The sequence below is a fragment of the Bombus affinis genome, chromosome 1 (assembly GCF_024516045.1).
Source record: "Bombus affinis isolate iyBomAffi1 chromosome 1, iyBomAffi1.2, whole genome shotgun sequence".
Taxonomy (NCBI): Eukaryota; Metazoa; Arthropoda; class Insecta; order Hymenoptera; family Apidae; genus Bombus; species Bombus affinis.
The window spans coordinates 19998209-20014748 of NC_066344.1; the positions used below are offsets into that span (position 1 = coordinate 19998209).

Below are 16540 nucleotides of genomic sequence, written 5' to 3' on the forward strand. Positions count from 1 at the left end.
ACATATCATAAAATATTAGTTATCTCTCCTCCAAAGGGTACATCCGAATTATCAAGCCAACGAGTTCTACAAACCAGTAAAGGCGTGCCAAGGAAAGATAGGAATATGTACTTAAAGAGTTTCCATCATGAGAGAAAAAACGATAACGTATGTCTGGTTTTATACACGATACATATTGACAAACTTGCACTACATTCAATTCAATCGACACGAGCGGTTCAGTTCGGCCTAGCCTAGTTTAAGCGATTTCACACTACCAAACATGATAAGAGCGCTCTTGGAACCAACGAGTACCATCGGCTCGATATGTACTTGGAACTCGTAATAATTGAACGAAACGATCCCCGATGATTGAAACGGCAAACAGCGTCTCACATCTAATTGTCAATTTGTGTAATGATCTTCAATGGGTTCATTCCTCTTTTACGTCCTGAACATCGTAAAAAGTTTAAAGACTTCATTATTTATATATTTCAAATAGCGGACAATCAACTCGTTCAACGAGTTTGGCAAGGTAAAAATCTTTTATTTTGGGAACAACATTTTCAGGAGACAGTTAGCTTCGTTACTATATAACTTCTGTTATTATATAATTTTTACGCACATGTAGAAATTTAGTGTTGAATTTTTAATTTACGTTTAATCTGTATAAATACATGCGGGTGGTTAATTGAAATAATTATATGGAACAAGCCGAACAAATATAGAGGTTAGGGGGAAAGAGCAATCCCGCTCTCTCTTAAAAATGTTCTCCAAATGTGTTTCTTGTGATTTTTGTTTATTAATAGATGTTTCTAGTAGAGTATTGACAAAGTTTCATCATGCGCCAATAGAAATGAGCATGCGAATATGGTTTTACTTTGGAACTTGATATACTTAATAATTTGAAAACGTGAGAGACAATAGTGATTAGAAAGGTGTACCAGATTATTATATAAAAATTATTTGTTACAGGTTAATTTATTAAGACATAAATATGATCACGTTTACCTATGAATGTTTCACTCTCTTTGTTATGTCCCTTCATAATAATGTCCGACTTCTATAGTTTGTAGTCTATGCTACATAATAATTTTGAGAAAATTATACTATTTTCGTCACGATTCTGACCAACTGCATTTTTTCAAAAATTTTTTTATGCATCATTTCGTAAACTAATCCTCTTAACTTCTCAAGAAAAGAAAAACTTAAATGGTTTGAGGCAATTTAAAAAAAGTTATTCTGTTTTAAATAATGTTCGAATATTAAAGTAACTGTATATACAGGGTCTTCATACATTTTTTCATGCTTCTCATATCTATAGAGATATTTGCCTGGGGAAATTAAAATGGGACACCCTATATATATATGGACAAGAAGAGAATTAATTTTCTTACATCAAATTGATAACATTATTATTATAGCATGAAATATATGAGACCTCCATAATCTATTGTTTGAAATGAAATAGTCAACCTTAATGGTTTTGATGACTTCCCAATGATTTTTTGGATTTACTGAAGACGAGATTTCATAATTGTTCCAATACTTATGTACAGAGTTGTACGTACAATATGTAATATACATATACGTTAGAGACAGTAATTAAAACATAAATTCTTAATCCTCTGTAAACCTATAAAATATACAAAATCATACTGTGCAATAGTGTACACTTCTAATCTTTACCTCTAACCTACGAATATGCAATAAAACGCGACGGCGCAGTCGAACTCGCATTGCACTTCACATATTAGGGTGTGACGTTTCGCCACGATTTATCTTCAACGCGCAAACTAATGCATCGTAAACAGAAAATGTTTGAGGAAGGGGTCGTTACTCCCGCGGGATACTCGAGCTGTACCTTAACGTAACGTAACGTCTATCAAAAACAAATAGCTTCCCCGTTATGGAACCAATGGCTTTGATTGACCTCTTGTCCGAATCTCTTCAAGTTCACTCTTCCAACGTGAAATTGTCCCGACCCGTTCCGTCGAACAAAAACGAGAAGCGTGAATCTTCCACTTGAAAGCCTGGCTTTCTAGAAGTGGTCAAAGGTCGCGGACAGCTTTAGCAAACGGGCATAGCCGAGTAATGGTGGTTAATAACAGGCTCACGAGACGAGGGCAGGTGCTCAACTCGTCGTGATTAATTAACCAATAATAGACTTTCTTGCTTCCACGCGGTGTAGAACGCTCCGCATTGCGGATGGATCTTCTCACGATAGGGTTCGATAGCGTTAGCGATGGGACTGATACGGCACATATTAATGATATTCAAACAATTTGATACCTACAATTCATGAAAGTATTCGGATATTTATGTATTATGTGCTTTATACGAAATTTTTTACAATTTTTTTAACATTGTGATAATACATGATTATCGAGATTAGTCGTGATCATAAAATTTGAAACAAGTCTGAAAATGTGTGTAGAAGTTCCAAGACTTATTGCAAATGAACATTTAATAACAAAACTGGTATACTTTGTGAATAGTGGCCTTAAACAAATAATTAATAAGGATGGCCCCATTATAAATATCGTAGCTTACTAATATAATTAATATTTGATTGTTCAAATATTGTTACGCCGCGCAACACATCTGCACGCCATCCCGCGCGGCTTGCCAACCAACGGTCTACCTGTCGTCCTTCTAACACTCCATAGGCCCAAGGACCCACTATAAAGTTGCAATTCTAGCTGCATTGTTCGCACACATGGTCTAAGCACATCTGTTTGCCAGAAAAGACTTTCTAATTCCAGAAGTGTTTTCGGCCGGTTTTTAGAAAGGTCCTTGGGTTTATTATGTGCTCTTAAGAATTACGAAGAAAGCGGAGATATACCTAACGGAAAATCTGAGTTTCCCTATAAACAATGTCGCCTAGGACCCAAGTTGGTAGGAGGTTTCTTCCTCCTCTCTTCCTTCCTAACATAGGTCCCAACCAATCGACATCGCGGATTATTTCCCTCACGTTACTAACTGAAAATGTAAGCAACGAATCCGCGTTCTTCGTTCAAAGGGCACATCTATACCAAGCTTTCCTCCGCATTCACATTAGAATAAAACTTTAGAGTTTGATCGTCTCTCACGGTGCCTAGAGTTCCTGCATTTCCTACAACTCTCACCGTTCCTGTATCTTTCTGAGTTCCTTCATCATTTCTTAAGGTGCCTACACGGCCTAGAGTCTTCTAAGGCTCTCACTTATCCAGAACTCCGACAGTTCCTATAACTCTCAAGGGCCTAGAGCGCCTAAAGCTCTCCTTCTCTCATCTAAGACTAACCCTTCTCTCGTGATCTGTATCTTAATCAACGGCGTTACTACTTTGTGTGATTTTATAAAGTGTTGGAAATATACATTATTATAACTCTGACTCCCAGTGTTATACCGCATTAACCACCCCGATTATCCTAACCGAAATACGGGGATCGAACTATTCGTGGTGTCGATTATTCTAATCGTAACGGGAATTTACGACTCCCGTTGACGCGTATTCTAACGACCGCGTCTCCCCGCGATAGCTCGAATAAACAAATATTTTGATTATCTTTGCAGGATGTATGTTTGTAATAAATATTTTGTAACTTGTACATACTTTCAGATCCGTCTTAAATTGTACCACTATTATCACGGTAGTCGTGCCTCATTGCAGTGGTAATGAACTTTCAAAATGTTTTGTATGATATAATACACTAATACACTGATACACAACATCTTGTAAAATATAATAACATAATAATATAATATATAATCGTAAAGAGTTTCTATAAGAGTTCAAATACTTTCGTGAGTAAATACCTATTGTTAGTGAAAGTATCGAAATCACGAGAACACGTAACAATTTTTAATACCAATGCACCTTGGAGCGATATCACTCAATCTAATCCTATAGCAACCGAATAGCTATCGAAGAATCGAATTTTTCAAGTAGATTTATACACACAAAATATTAATACTGATAAATCATAAACATTAAGTAACATGTAAAGCATAATTTTTTTATTAATTATGTAATAATATTGCATTAAATACCGTTAACTAATAATAAATTGTACGTTTTCTACAGAATAGTTATGTATTTAAATTATATGTATGTAGTTATGTATTATATTTGATAAATACAATCGATCTTTTGTTACTCTAGTATTTGTATCAATATTTTCACGTAATATCAATTGCATATTGACACTTTAGTACAAGTTGTTGCGAATTCTCGACTAAGTGGCGATCAGTCAGGTCGCAGCTGATTGATTTGATATCGCAAACCTTGAACGAGATTAACGCTCAAGGTGGTGGCAAATTAAAGATGCGGAGTAGTAGATTTATTTGCGCTCCTTGGTATTAAGAGAATTACTAGCAAAATACAGAATAATGTTATGTTCAATTAATTTAATTGCATTGTTGAGTAACACGAAGAGTATGACGCTCTGATGAAGTCTGTTGTAAGACTGTCTTAATACTGCCTTAAGAAGCTTCGCCTGGTCCTTATATACTAACTTTCCGTCCCCGGGTTTCCTTCCTACCATGGATTTTATGGGATGGAGATCTATTACTTCAAATCTTGTAATTGTGTACTCTCGCGAGCACATATCCTCTGGTATTTTTGTCTGATACCAGATGTTTACTTTAGAACTGACACATCGGGCAATTAGGGTGTTTATTAGGCCTCGTAATGAAGTCCGCATCGTAAGGTTTACAACTTGGGAGGTAGGAAATTCGGACTTCCGCAAAAAAGGCAGATTGCTGTCGGAGTCATAAAAGGATGGTCACTCCAAATCACAAACACAAGTATCAAACCGGTAGTGATATTTTCGTAAAAGTACGTCATGTACCGATTCTTCTTAATATAAACAATAACACGAGAAAAAGATAAGTACATTTTGTTGACTTTTTAATTTTAACACTTAGCCAACCGAATAGGGAGATCTCCTCCACTCTGTGAAGAGCATCGCTGCGTAACCAAACGGAGAGATCTCCCTTTTTGACTTTAGCAACACGTTTTCTTTTTTTTGTTGTTATTATCAGTTATTGTTTACATGGAATTGTTTCCAATTAATTGGGCCACTTTTTCTGCTTGTATAAAGTACAGTATCGAATAAAATACACCAATTTAGTGGTGTTAAAATTAATTAAAAAGTTACATTATCGGTTATGATTAAATAAAGTTACAATCGAACGATACCACACTGTAAAAAAATATTAAAATTCATTATGAATTTTTAATTTCACGTTCAAATGGTGTTATTTATCTTTAGTCATCTTTAATGTTTTTAATTTTACCTATATTTTTTATATTTTTAATATATTCATTTAATTTGATGTTTTGTCTAAACAATATGTGAAATCGTTAAATAAAATCATTACCGCAAAATATAATTAGCCATTTAAATAATTTTTAGACTTTTTGTTTTTTAACACGTTGACTGCCACGTGTGTTTTCAAAGAAATCTCCGTCAGGCCACGCGTGCAGCGGTACCAAGCGTTCTCTGCTAGGTGCTCCCATCGATATTTTAGTAATGCGAGTCGCTCAAGCGGTGGTTTCAAGAATGATCTCTCGTTTCGTTTGTTCGCAACGTTAAAACCACTAGCTGTTGAATATAATGAAGGAAAGTGTGGTATAGATTATTCCGACCAAATGGTTTCTTATGCTACCACAATTAGAAAAGGAATCAAATGGTACAGAAAACTTGGCATTCGACTCCTTCTGGGAATTTCTGTTGTAAACGCTTTGTAAACGGTTTACAAAATTGCAACAAGGAAGAATATAAATATTAGAATATTTAAACAATTATTAGTTGCAAAATTATTAGGGTTGTCTGAAAATACAAAAAATCCTTGTCTTCGACGGAGTCGGCATAATATCACCGTTCGGAAAAATGATTCCGGAAGAAGCATTAGACGCGCATGCAAACTATATTATGCAAATAAAAGACGTCGAATGGCACGAACAAGGGCACAAAAGAATTTGAAGAAAACAACAGCTTATTGTCCAAATTGTCCCGACCAACCTCAGCTATGTATAGAATGCTTTGAAATTTTACATTCTAAATAACTTTTTTAATAAACCGTTTCCGTATTACTTTTATAACAATTCAACAGTTTTATTATTATGGAATATCTTTTCAAATACAAGGATCCTTCGCAAGTAGTCAAATAAGCGACACCCGAATATGTGTTACGCGGCCCGACCAGAAACCTTGTTGACACCCGAATACGGCTGTCGTGGCAGTCAACGTGTTAAGTAGTGAATATTAGTCCTTGATACTTGGAAAATCGCGCGGTGGACAGCGTATAAGATGGTATTGTTCGGGCGCGGTAGAAACGTATAGCTCGCTGTGGCGCGCGCAGTTGACTAAGTGTTAATATCACTCTATGGTTAATATTATTATGTTTTATTATATTATTATATTCTATAATAATATTAATTAATATGTCAATATAATTGAATGTGTCAAAGAAACTGCTAACTCTAGCTCAAAGGTATAATTGTTAAGACAAACAATATTTTAATATCATCACTATTTTTATATTACGATAAGCAATATTTCTTAAATTATAAAAAATATGAAAAATGCATATTTAACTTCAAAATTAAATAAGTAGACCATTTTAACCTAATTAATAACGTGTCGAATTTTAAAATTGTCTTTTCAAAAATAGATATGATTTTTCCTTTCCTTATCTACATAAAAATTCTATATAATCTTCATATAAGCTGAAAATTCGTAAACTGATATCGACAGGTGTTAACACAGTATCGGTTCCATCACTACCTGCTGTTGAAAATACTCATGTGTTCCCTGAAAATACTCGCACGAAACCGTTATGGACGTGTTCCCGCGAACCATGCTTCGCCGAGGAGTAATTACGATTTCATTTCATAATAGATAGACTCGGTTAGAAATTCTCAAGTAACGCTCTTAGCTGTTACTTGCAGGCTAGAAGAGAGCTTGGAAACTTCCTTGACGCATAGATATCGTGAAAGTTCGCGCATACGGCTCGTTGTGTCGCGTGGGATGGTAACGTGCTATCAAACTTGGACAATTTCTGTTGAGAAGGAAACTTGAAATTAATTAACGGCTTTTATATGGAATACGTGATAATAAGTGATAATAAGACGGCATAGGTTCATTTTAGCTTAAAAGATTCGGAATGATAAATGCATCCCGGCTTGTCGCTTTCGTAGTTTGATTATTATCTTGGATATTTTTAGAGCTAGAATTTGTGTAATGTTATTGTAATTTTTTATAGTTTGTGTAATATTCGTCGCAGAAGATTATATAGTCCACGCAGAAGTATATATGGTATTACAAACCGATATAGTAAAATAAGATCATATTGAGAAATAATATGGACATAAGATGTTATTCATAAATAATAATAAAATAATAAATATGATTTGGACAGATATTTTAAAATGCCATATCATTTATAATCACTCCACTTTCAGTTCCAAAAGATTGTCTACGGGAAAGATATGTTTGAATACAATTTTGTATAGTTACCTCGGTGAAATTCCAAAGTATATTACATAAAATTATAGACACGAACACACTTATGATTCCAATACATATTCATTAATCTCTAGTAGTACCTTGTTGTTAATTAGATTGATGTATATATTATTTGTATTACATTTGGTATTTGATATTATAATATACAATAATATTAACATTATATTTTCTACTACATGCAAAATATGTAATAATTATTCTAATACAAATTATATAAAAGATAGAATAATTATTAAACCATTAGCTCTAGCATTTCAGTATATATGTACGTATAAATATGTCAAAACTTATGTACTTTACAAACAAATAATAGATTTATAGTTCTCGATGAATAGGAACAAAATTAACATCAGCCTTTTAATTCATTTCATATGTGTATGAAATACAGGATCCCCCATAACGCGAGATATACGATCCTTGTTATACGGATTTCTCTTTATACGAATTCAAGAGCGTAAAAAGCTATAACTAAATAAATATGTAGTTTTCTTTTAATATAACAAAATATTACGCGTTTTACAATAATAACTGTTGCACAATACAAACCGTAAACAACCCCCTACAACGCACAAGATTTAATGCAAAACTATGCTTCGAATTAATTTAAAGACGCACGTATTTTCATATCAGAAATGAGTCATTTCCAGCAACTTTTTAATTGTGTTATACGGGTGCAGTGACGCAATTTTTAGCCCGCGTTATAGAAGTACTGCGTTATAGGGAGGTCGACTGCATTCATGTTTGAAACTATAGAAAATACGAAACAATAAAAAATATTAGCATCAAAAAAATAAAGAAGGTACAAGAAAAAGCGCCGAGAGAAGTTACCCGTTGTTATGTTGCCTAGTCGTGACAATACATTGTTATATCATTTTTCCTTACTTCTTTTCACGGCGTACGTTTCCACGTCGCGTCGCGTCGTTTGAAATCACGTCGTTCGTTCATAACGAAATACGGAAACGTACTGACAATTAAACGGTCGCGACTGATTTTCGCGCAGCTATCGCAGGTGCCTCTGCTTCTTCCTCTGCCTCTGTCTCTGCGTCCGTTTAGGACATTCATAGCATGTCATGCATGCGCAGAACGAGAACGTTTTCATCTTTCATGTTTTCCATGATTTTTCTCCACTTAGTTTTCGGGCGGTTACTTTTACGTTTTCGGTACATGAGTGTTGAGACTTACACGATTATGTTAGGGTGAGATCGTGATGATGCGCGTCTTCTTCCGTCATGGAAAATGTAGAAAGTTCGTTGAAATATATATTTAGATCATCAGTATATTAGAACATATATTAGAACAAGTAAGTCAAATCGTGAATTCACACTAAAATGTTATCGAATGAAATACTGAATAACTTGGACCAAGAAAATAAATTCCAATATTTATTTGTATTTCGCACATACTAGCGAAACTTAGGTTTCATTGTCTTTCATTGTAAGATTTGTTGCTATTATTTCTTTATCAATTTAAACGCAACTGTATAATAATTAATAGTAATGAAGCACGTACATGTTTTATATACAAAAAATGATAGATAAGAATATTCAGTACTTAGTACTATGTACTTCAGTACATAGATTAGAGAATTTCAATAAGGTTTATTAGACAGACACATGTTATATGTTTATGGCTTTATCAGTCAATGAAATTAATTTCAAACATAACTCTAAAGTGATAGAAAGAACTAGTTTTATGAAATAAAGTAGATAAGTATCAGATTTAAAATTTCTAAAAGAAATGTCTGAAATTTAGTAGGGTGCAAGGCAAAACAAATTAAAAATTGAAATTAACAGTAAATTCCAAAGAAATCGATAGCATCTCATGTTTATAGGATATATATTAAAAGAATTTTATTAATGCATTATTATTTATATTATTATACTTTACATATACATATTACTTTTTTATTATTATCATCATCTGTTTTCTTATATTAGTTACTTTACCGTTACTTTTGATCAAAAGTGTCTACATTTCTTTAATTATTAAAAATCAAATTTATTAATGATTGGTAAATTAGTGGAAATATTTTTATAGCTGTAAATTTTCTTACTATTTTTATTTATAAAATATTACAATATCAATTAAATCTCACTGTCTACTATCTTTATCTTTCTTTCGTTCACTCAGACTAACTCTGCCTTGACTCTTTTCAATTAAAATTATAGCAATAATTATTATACATTCTTACATTCCTCGTCTAAAACCTCCACTCTACTACCTGTAAATAGCGCAGGTTCTACAGGCAGATCAAGTAGATAAATATTAACGTGACACTCTATAGTTTATTCAATTTTGCTCAAGCATTTCTTCTTTTAGCAAAGAAATGTTTCGGGTTATAGGTTTGCAATAATGAAACTTCGTGAATCAGAGAACGTTATTAATAACACTTGTCGCACACAGTTTTCTCGAAGAGAACACAGAAGTATTATTGCGAAAAATACTCGACAATCATCGAAAGACATTTATTTATCCCTCGTGCACACGTGATTGTTAGGAATATATGGAAACGAGAAGTAGCGACGAAAGTGACTGAACGAGCAGCTTCGTCTACAATTTCGGGAAACCGAATAAAAATAACACCCGGTCTAGTCTAGAAACCCCTGTTTGTCTGGAAATGCTTATCATTCTTTCGACACGTCGCATCACCGCTTCCTCAACGAAAAAATTCCTTGTTAAGCAGGGGACGAACATGTGACACATACACATACATGTGCATATGCTAGCGTTCATATATAAGTGCTTGAACTCTCTTTCACATTATTGAAAATATATAAAATATACTTCTTTCCTATTTTGGTATTAGTTTTTCGTTTTTCGAGATATGTTAAAATACTTGCCCCATACATTTTACCTTTTAAGTAAAGTTATATAAGATATTATAAAATGCAAAATATTCGGAATTGAACAAAGAAAAACAAGTATGGCCAAAGAATGACAAAACTGAGGCTTTCTTCAGTTCCAAATTAAGGTATTATAGAGACTTAAGCGAGTTCAAATGTCTTAAAACTCTGTCTATTGAAATTTTTATGTTTGAAAGTACACGAAATATACAATATGTCTCTAGTTTTACTATATAAATATAAATATAAATTTTATAAAATATCTCTAGATCTAGAGCACTAGAGCAATTTGTCTTAGTTCAAGTTTAGTAGAGCATTTGATCCTAGCTTCGATAAGAAATAGTGAACCGACAGTAAAAAAATTTCCTTTGATTAAAACTTTGAAAACATAGGAAAAATATGTCATTCTTTTTATCAAATTCCATTAAGCATAAGTGGCCATTCTTTGAAGTATGTATACACATACGTGTTTAAGCAAGCAAGAAATTATTTTATGATAAAAAAGAAGTGGATACGTCTCATTGTATGCAGATTGTGAAATTTTTCAAATCAAAGTGAATATGTAAGAAGTGCGTCGCTTAAAAAGTTTACGACGAGAGGTTTATAGCTTTGGTGTAGGAAATGTGCCGAGGTTTATGACAGAAATCGTAACTGTTTCTGCGCTTAGAATACTATATTCTTCTTTCACGTCATGAAATAAATTGTTTCTCGTGATACATACATAATTTATATGAATTTATTACATTTGCTACTTCTAAATATGATTATACTTACGTGATAGAGCATGCGTTTCATTCAATCTTTTGTAGACATTCTATAAAAAATGAATTGTAAATTTAAATATTTCAGATAAAAGTTTAGATATCTATTTAAATGCTGATTTTCTATGTACTTTAATATTCGAATTTCCATTTTCACATAGATTGTGTAAAAATTGAATTTTTAACTACGTATATTTTTATTCTAATTTATGTATCAGCATAATCTCTTGGATTTAATTATGACATTAATCTACGAATTTTTTAATAAATTATTTTAATGAATATTAAAGTGACTAGCGTCTTTAGTCTTTTGTCTTCTTTAATTAAAATGAATATTTCTTATTATATACATATTGAGAAAAAGATTATTATGGCAAATACATAGTTTTAGTTTCTTTCAATCAATACTTTTTTCCGCATTCCTCATTCATTTTGTACACCTACGTCTTGATTTTTTATTTCTTCCTTCTCTTTTTCCACCTTTTCTTCTCATCCTCTATTTATGCTTCAAATATACATACAGTACATTTTCAAATGACATTCCACCATTAATGTTCATTTTGTCTCTATATTAATAATTGTCGTACATTTTTTCGTTCATGAATATTTATTTTCTGTTGCTCCGTTCTTCGTCATTTCTGAATTTCGTAAAATTATACGGACGAAAAAAGATAAATATTGATGACAGGAACAGTGGTTCTCAAACTTCTTTTAATTAAAACTACGGCGCATTTTAGAAAATATACAGATATTTATGCGCACTTTGTATACAAATTCTAAAATTTATCCAAGCGAGACATTTATACGTATCAAGATTAATAAAAAAAAAAAAAAAGAAAAAATCTTGCCCTTTCGCATATAATTTTATCCCGGGATGTACCTTTTGGGAATCACTGTTTGAGAAGAATAGGAATAAACGAAAGTGATAATTTTATAATAATAGAGTACATTCATGTACAATTATATTTATGTTTATAAATTCTGAGATGCGCCAAATTTGTAATATAATTCTGCTTTTTATGCTCTATTGCCTACACAAAATTGATATTATAGTACATAATACGTATTTAAACAATTTAAAAAATCCATAATTTGTCTATAAAATCGATCTTCTATTTTATACATCCATAATTCGCATTATATTAGGTTGTCCGGAAAGTCTTTTTTTCGCAAGCGTGTTTTTTAAAAAAAAAAAACACGTCTAAAAAAACACGTCGGCAGACGGCGTCGGCGTTGTGCGTCTATTATTTCCTCATAAAACAAAAGAAACTTTTCGGACAACCTAACTATACATTCACTATCAGATACTTACAATATGCACAAATAGCTGTCTTATAACACGGAGCAAATCTTTCAAAGGAAAGAAAATATGGTTTCGTAAAAATTGCAGTAAAACTTGCATGTGCTCTCAGTAATTTTCTTATTCTTCGAAAACAATATTATATAGCCTTGTCAATTTTTGGAATTTAGATATAGGTTTCTCTGCGTAAGTTTTTAAAACTATACCCTTCAAAAAATATATTTAATTCGATTAATAAATAAAATCAATTTTTTCAAAGATTTACACACTATAGTCCGGAGAAAAATTCGTCTAAATGTTCTTTTACTATATGACTTCATATAGTAAATTCTCTGTAGCTTCGTTAATTTTGCAAATTTAAGCATAAGGCATGGCATATATATTAAAATTACATTCTTTATGAAAATATTTAAAAAAACATGGATATTTTGAAAGGTCCATAGCAGCATAGCCTCTTTAATCATTTTCAAGAGAACCGTGGGACCGTCTTTCGATTTCCACGGGAAACAACCACAAACTCTCGGTTAACTTAGAAAGGAAAAGCCCGATTCGGAGCACGTGCCCGTTGGTGTCAAGCGAGCTAAAATTAAGCTGGAGAGAGGGTCTTGTTCCCTTCGTCGGAATTCCTGAGCTCCCTTTCAGCCAGCTGACAGCCGGAAGTGAGCATAGAATAAGTCGAAGAGAGAAAGAAAACGGTGGAAGAAATAAAAGGGACACTTCGAGGGGTGCAAACTGGTAGACACGTTAAGTATATACCAGTATTCGATAGTGGCCTACTTCTATTTTCGTTCATTATCATTGCTATGAGTGACCCCCTCTTCGTTTTTCATTGTAAGATTCATAGGGGGATCCCGACTTCCAGAATTCCGGTAAAAACTTAAATTCCACATCGATTCGTGCACAGGAAACACAATTTGTGATACATCGTGGAAACCGTTTCCCGATTGGAGACGAGTTCGACCGTTTCTTCTCTTGATGAATACATACTTTTAGATTTTTTCAATTTCGAGGTATCAAGGACCAGCTGATGTATTTTTTCCTATGTCAGCTGTGATGTTTCTATTTGACTGATATTGTTGATTTTGAAACGAATTTTATTTACTGCAGACTGATAAATAGTATTTTTTTATGGTCTTATAAAGTATGATTGAAATAACGATAAAAATAATTAGTTTGAGAACTGAGTGAATTATGATGCTAAAGAGTTGTTTGAAAGTTAATAGATTTTTAAATTTGCAAACGAAATTATACGTACATGATTTTCCTGATAAGAATGTAATAAGAGTGTGACAATATCCCTCACGAGTGTCACAGGTAGGCTTTTGAAATTAGGGAAAACTATCTGCATTCATTTTTCATGATGGATATTTAGTTTCATTAGAAAAATAAATAATAATTGTACAAATATCTCACATTCAACATTATTTATGATCAAAACTTCCATTTAGCTATATACGTGGAAAATGTTTATTTTTTTGATGCATAATAATTAAATGTGTTGAACATTAAAAATATTTCATATGAAGTAAGGATTAGATAAACAAATATAATGCATTATTGAGATTGGGTAATTAAATAAAAACTTTTTATCTCAAAGCTATTAGTTTATAAAACTGTATAGTATTATTAGATGTGGTTTCTTAAATTTATGACATTAAAAATTTGAAGAAAAATTTTGGAATATTTGTTGTAATATCTTTAACAGAAGTAATAGAGAAAAAATAACCAAGAGGGTACACAAAAGATACAAGTAGTATTTGTAAATAAGAAAGTTTCTCTGTAAATTCCAGTCATCTTTTGTTGATTTCATCTGTAAGGGATTAATAGATTTGTACACAAGTGGAAGCTTAAGTTTCTTCAACATCTACAAGGTCCACACCTGAAACGAGAACCACCAACGATGACCATACCTCCCTCCATTGTTTGGAAGAATATTGAGAAAAAACAGGCCTACAAAGAGAGGTACGACTTCTACGTAGAGAATCCCAGAAAAATGACTTTAACCTTCAGATATCATTGAACCTGTTTTGCCAGATCGAATTACTTTGTCTGTGGTAGGATTTTGCTTCTTTTCGACGGATACATTAGTTTTCGAAAGATTGAACAGGTGGGATTTTTAACACTAAACCTACCGACACTTCGTGTGTACCTATTCCTACCGTGTGCGGTCAAAATGACCTGTGATTAAAGAAGTAACAGTTTTTATGATGTAACTCAGATAATGATTAATTTATAACTAAATGTATATAAAATGATGAACTTTCATAAAATTTCGTCCAAATTTACTTTCGTTTAATTTCAATTATAGACTTAAATAGAATTACGCTTTTATTTATATAGAGATATATCTTATTCAACTTCGCTGCATTTTTTACAAATTATCTTATTATTAAATGTACATTTGCCGCATAAATATTTCCCGCATCTTAATCAAATTTTCGTAATTTCGTAATCTTTACAATTTTTTACTTGGCAAGATTTTTGTAGTAATGAATCTGACTTTCCCATGATAGTTTTCTTTATATAAAAGTAACGTATACATTAGGTTTATAACAATTTTGTGAATTCTTTGCAAATTGGCCCCATACTGTAGATACCATTGCAAATTTATTGGTTCGTAAACGTTGGCTTCTTTCGCTCTTGTTATCAAATCGTATAAACCTCATAATTTCTGCAAAGTCATTCCTGCTCATGGTTTTTGAAAAAAAATGCAGGTCTCCAAATTTTATTCCACAAATATGAGATATCTAAATATTTTGCCTGATATGCACCGCGGGCATATAGCAGAGCAATAAATGCATCTAGTTTTGTTGCATCTAGCTCCCTGTTAGTCCCCAATGCTCTAAATGCTTCTTTTTCCGTACATTTTATTACATGATTCCTTATACGGTGATCAATGATAAGATAAAATGCCATCTTTACTTGTCCTTTCATTATATGCCGTTTGGCATATCCCTAAAAATATTATGAAATGATGTCCTGCCAAGTTTGGGACTTGCATCCATTTCGCTCCAAACTGTCTCATCGGGCCCAGTTTCGATACGTCGGTTCTCTACATCAGTCTCACCCTTTGCTATCAACGATAATTTCTTTCCTTTTCGCCCTTACGTAAACGCTTATTTATAATATTCAACTCTGATTCGGTTGTAAATAGCTTTTCATGTGTTTCCATGCCGTTTTCAGTTGCTGAAGTTTCTTATTCATCGCACATTGAACAGTTTTCTTCTATGTCCGTTATTTTCTGTTTATAATTTTTTTTTTTTTTAAGTTTTGACATTTCTAGGGTAAATATTTATCACAGAATAATACCATGCACGGAATACAAAATTATTGTCAAATTTGATATGCTTTACTTTTTCTTCTATAACAACTTTACGCAAAACGCTCTGAGATGCTCTCTGTCTGAGTTTTAAAGATAACAAGTTTAGATGTCAACTGATTAAGTAACAAACTGAGATGTATTCTGGTCGAAAGGACTATAGCAAGTAAGAATATGGTCTGTGACGGCGATATTTATACGAAAATATTGATAGGTGCTGGCCATTCTCCACCAACTGTTGCTCGAGGGTGGAATTGATCGTTGAACATGGGAAATACCCGCTTTTCCCATGTTCAGCAATAACCCTGAGAAACTTCTCGACTTTTAAATTGTTTGTAACAATTGACCGTAAAAAATGTTAAGTTTTATGGCGGTTCCTTAGGATTATTATGGGCCTGGGTTGATATGTTTTGACACCTGGTGGCCATCTTGATCGAAGGATGGATTATGGTTTATGACAAGATTATGGGCGTAACAGTTGTTATTATTTGTTATTACTGATCTTGTTTGTCATCTGATCTTGAGGTAGCCTTTTCTTCGTACTGATTTTAAGAGTAACTAAAATATTTTGTTGGCCGGTCAAATTGACCGCCTGCGGTAGGCAAAGCAGAATACAATTTTTTCTTAGAAAAGAAAAAAGCAAACTAAAAGTAAGTACTGAAAAATATATTGTATACATATTTTAGGAAAAGTCAAAAATTATGAAGTTTGAAAACAGTCAATTTGACCGGCGCTGGTAGGTTTATTTAAACGTAAAGCCTAATGTTGTTCCTTTCAGACTTAATTTGAATAAATCGATTTTTTAATGAAAAATGCGTATTTT

General features: G+C 32.6%; 2 protein-coding genes and 1 long non-coding RNA gene across 4 annotated transcripts in view; 1 reads left to right on the forward strand and 2 right to left on the reverse strand.

Moving 5' to 3' along the window:
• Positions 1 to 15954, reverse strand: part of LOC126917799 (forkhead box protein O) — a 339440-nt gene extending 323486 nt beyond the window's left edge. Inside the window, exon 1 of the transcript XR_007711067.1 lies at positions 15950 to 15954. The gene's annotated coding sequence lies outside the window, so the exon portion shown is untranslated. The remainder of the gene's footprint in view (positions 1 to 15949) is intronic.
• Positions 1 to 16540, reverse strand: part of LOC126918292 (uncharacterized) — a 263782-nt gene that overhangs the window by 221666 nt on the left and 25576 nt on the right. The window lies entirely within an intron of this gene.
• LOC126917411 (mucin-4) overlaps positions 1 to 16540 on the forward strand; it is a 212139-nt gene that overhangs the window by 20657 nt on the left and 174942 nt on the right. The window lies entirely within an intron of this gene.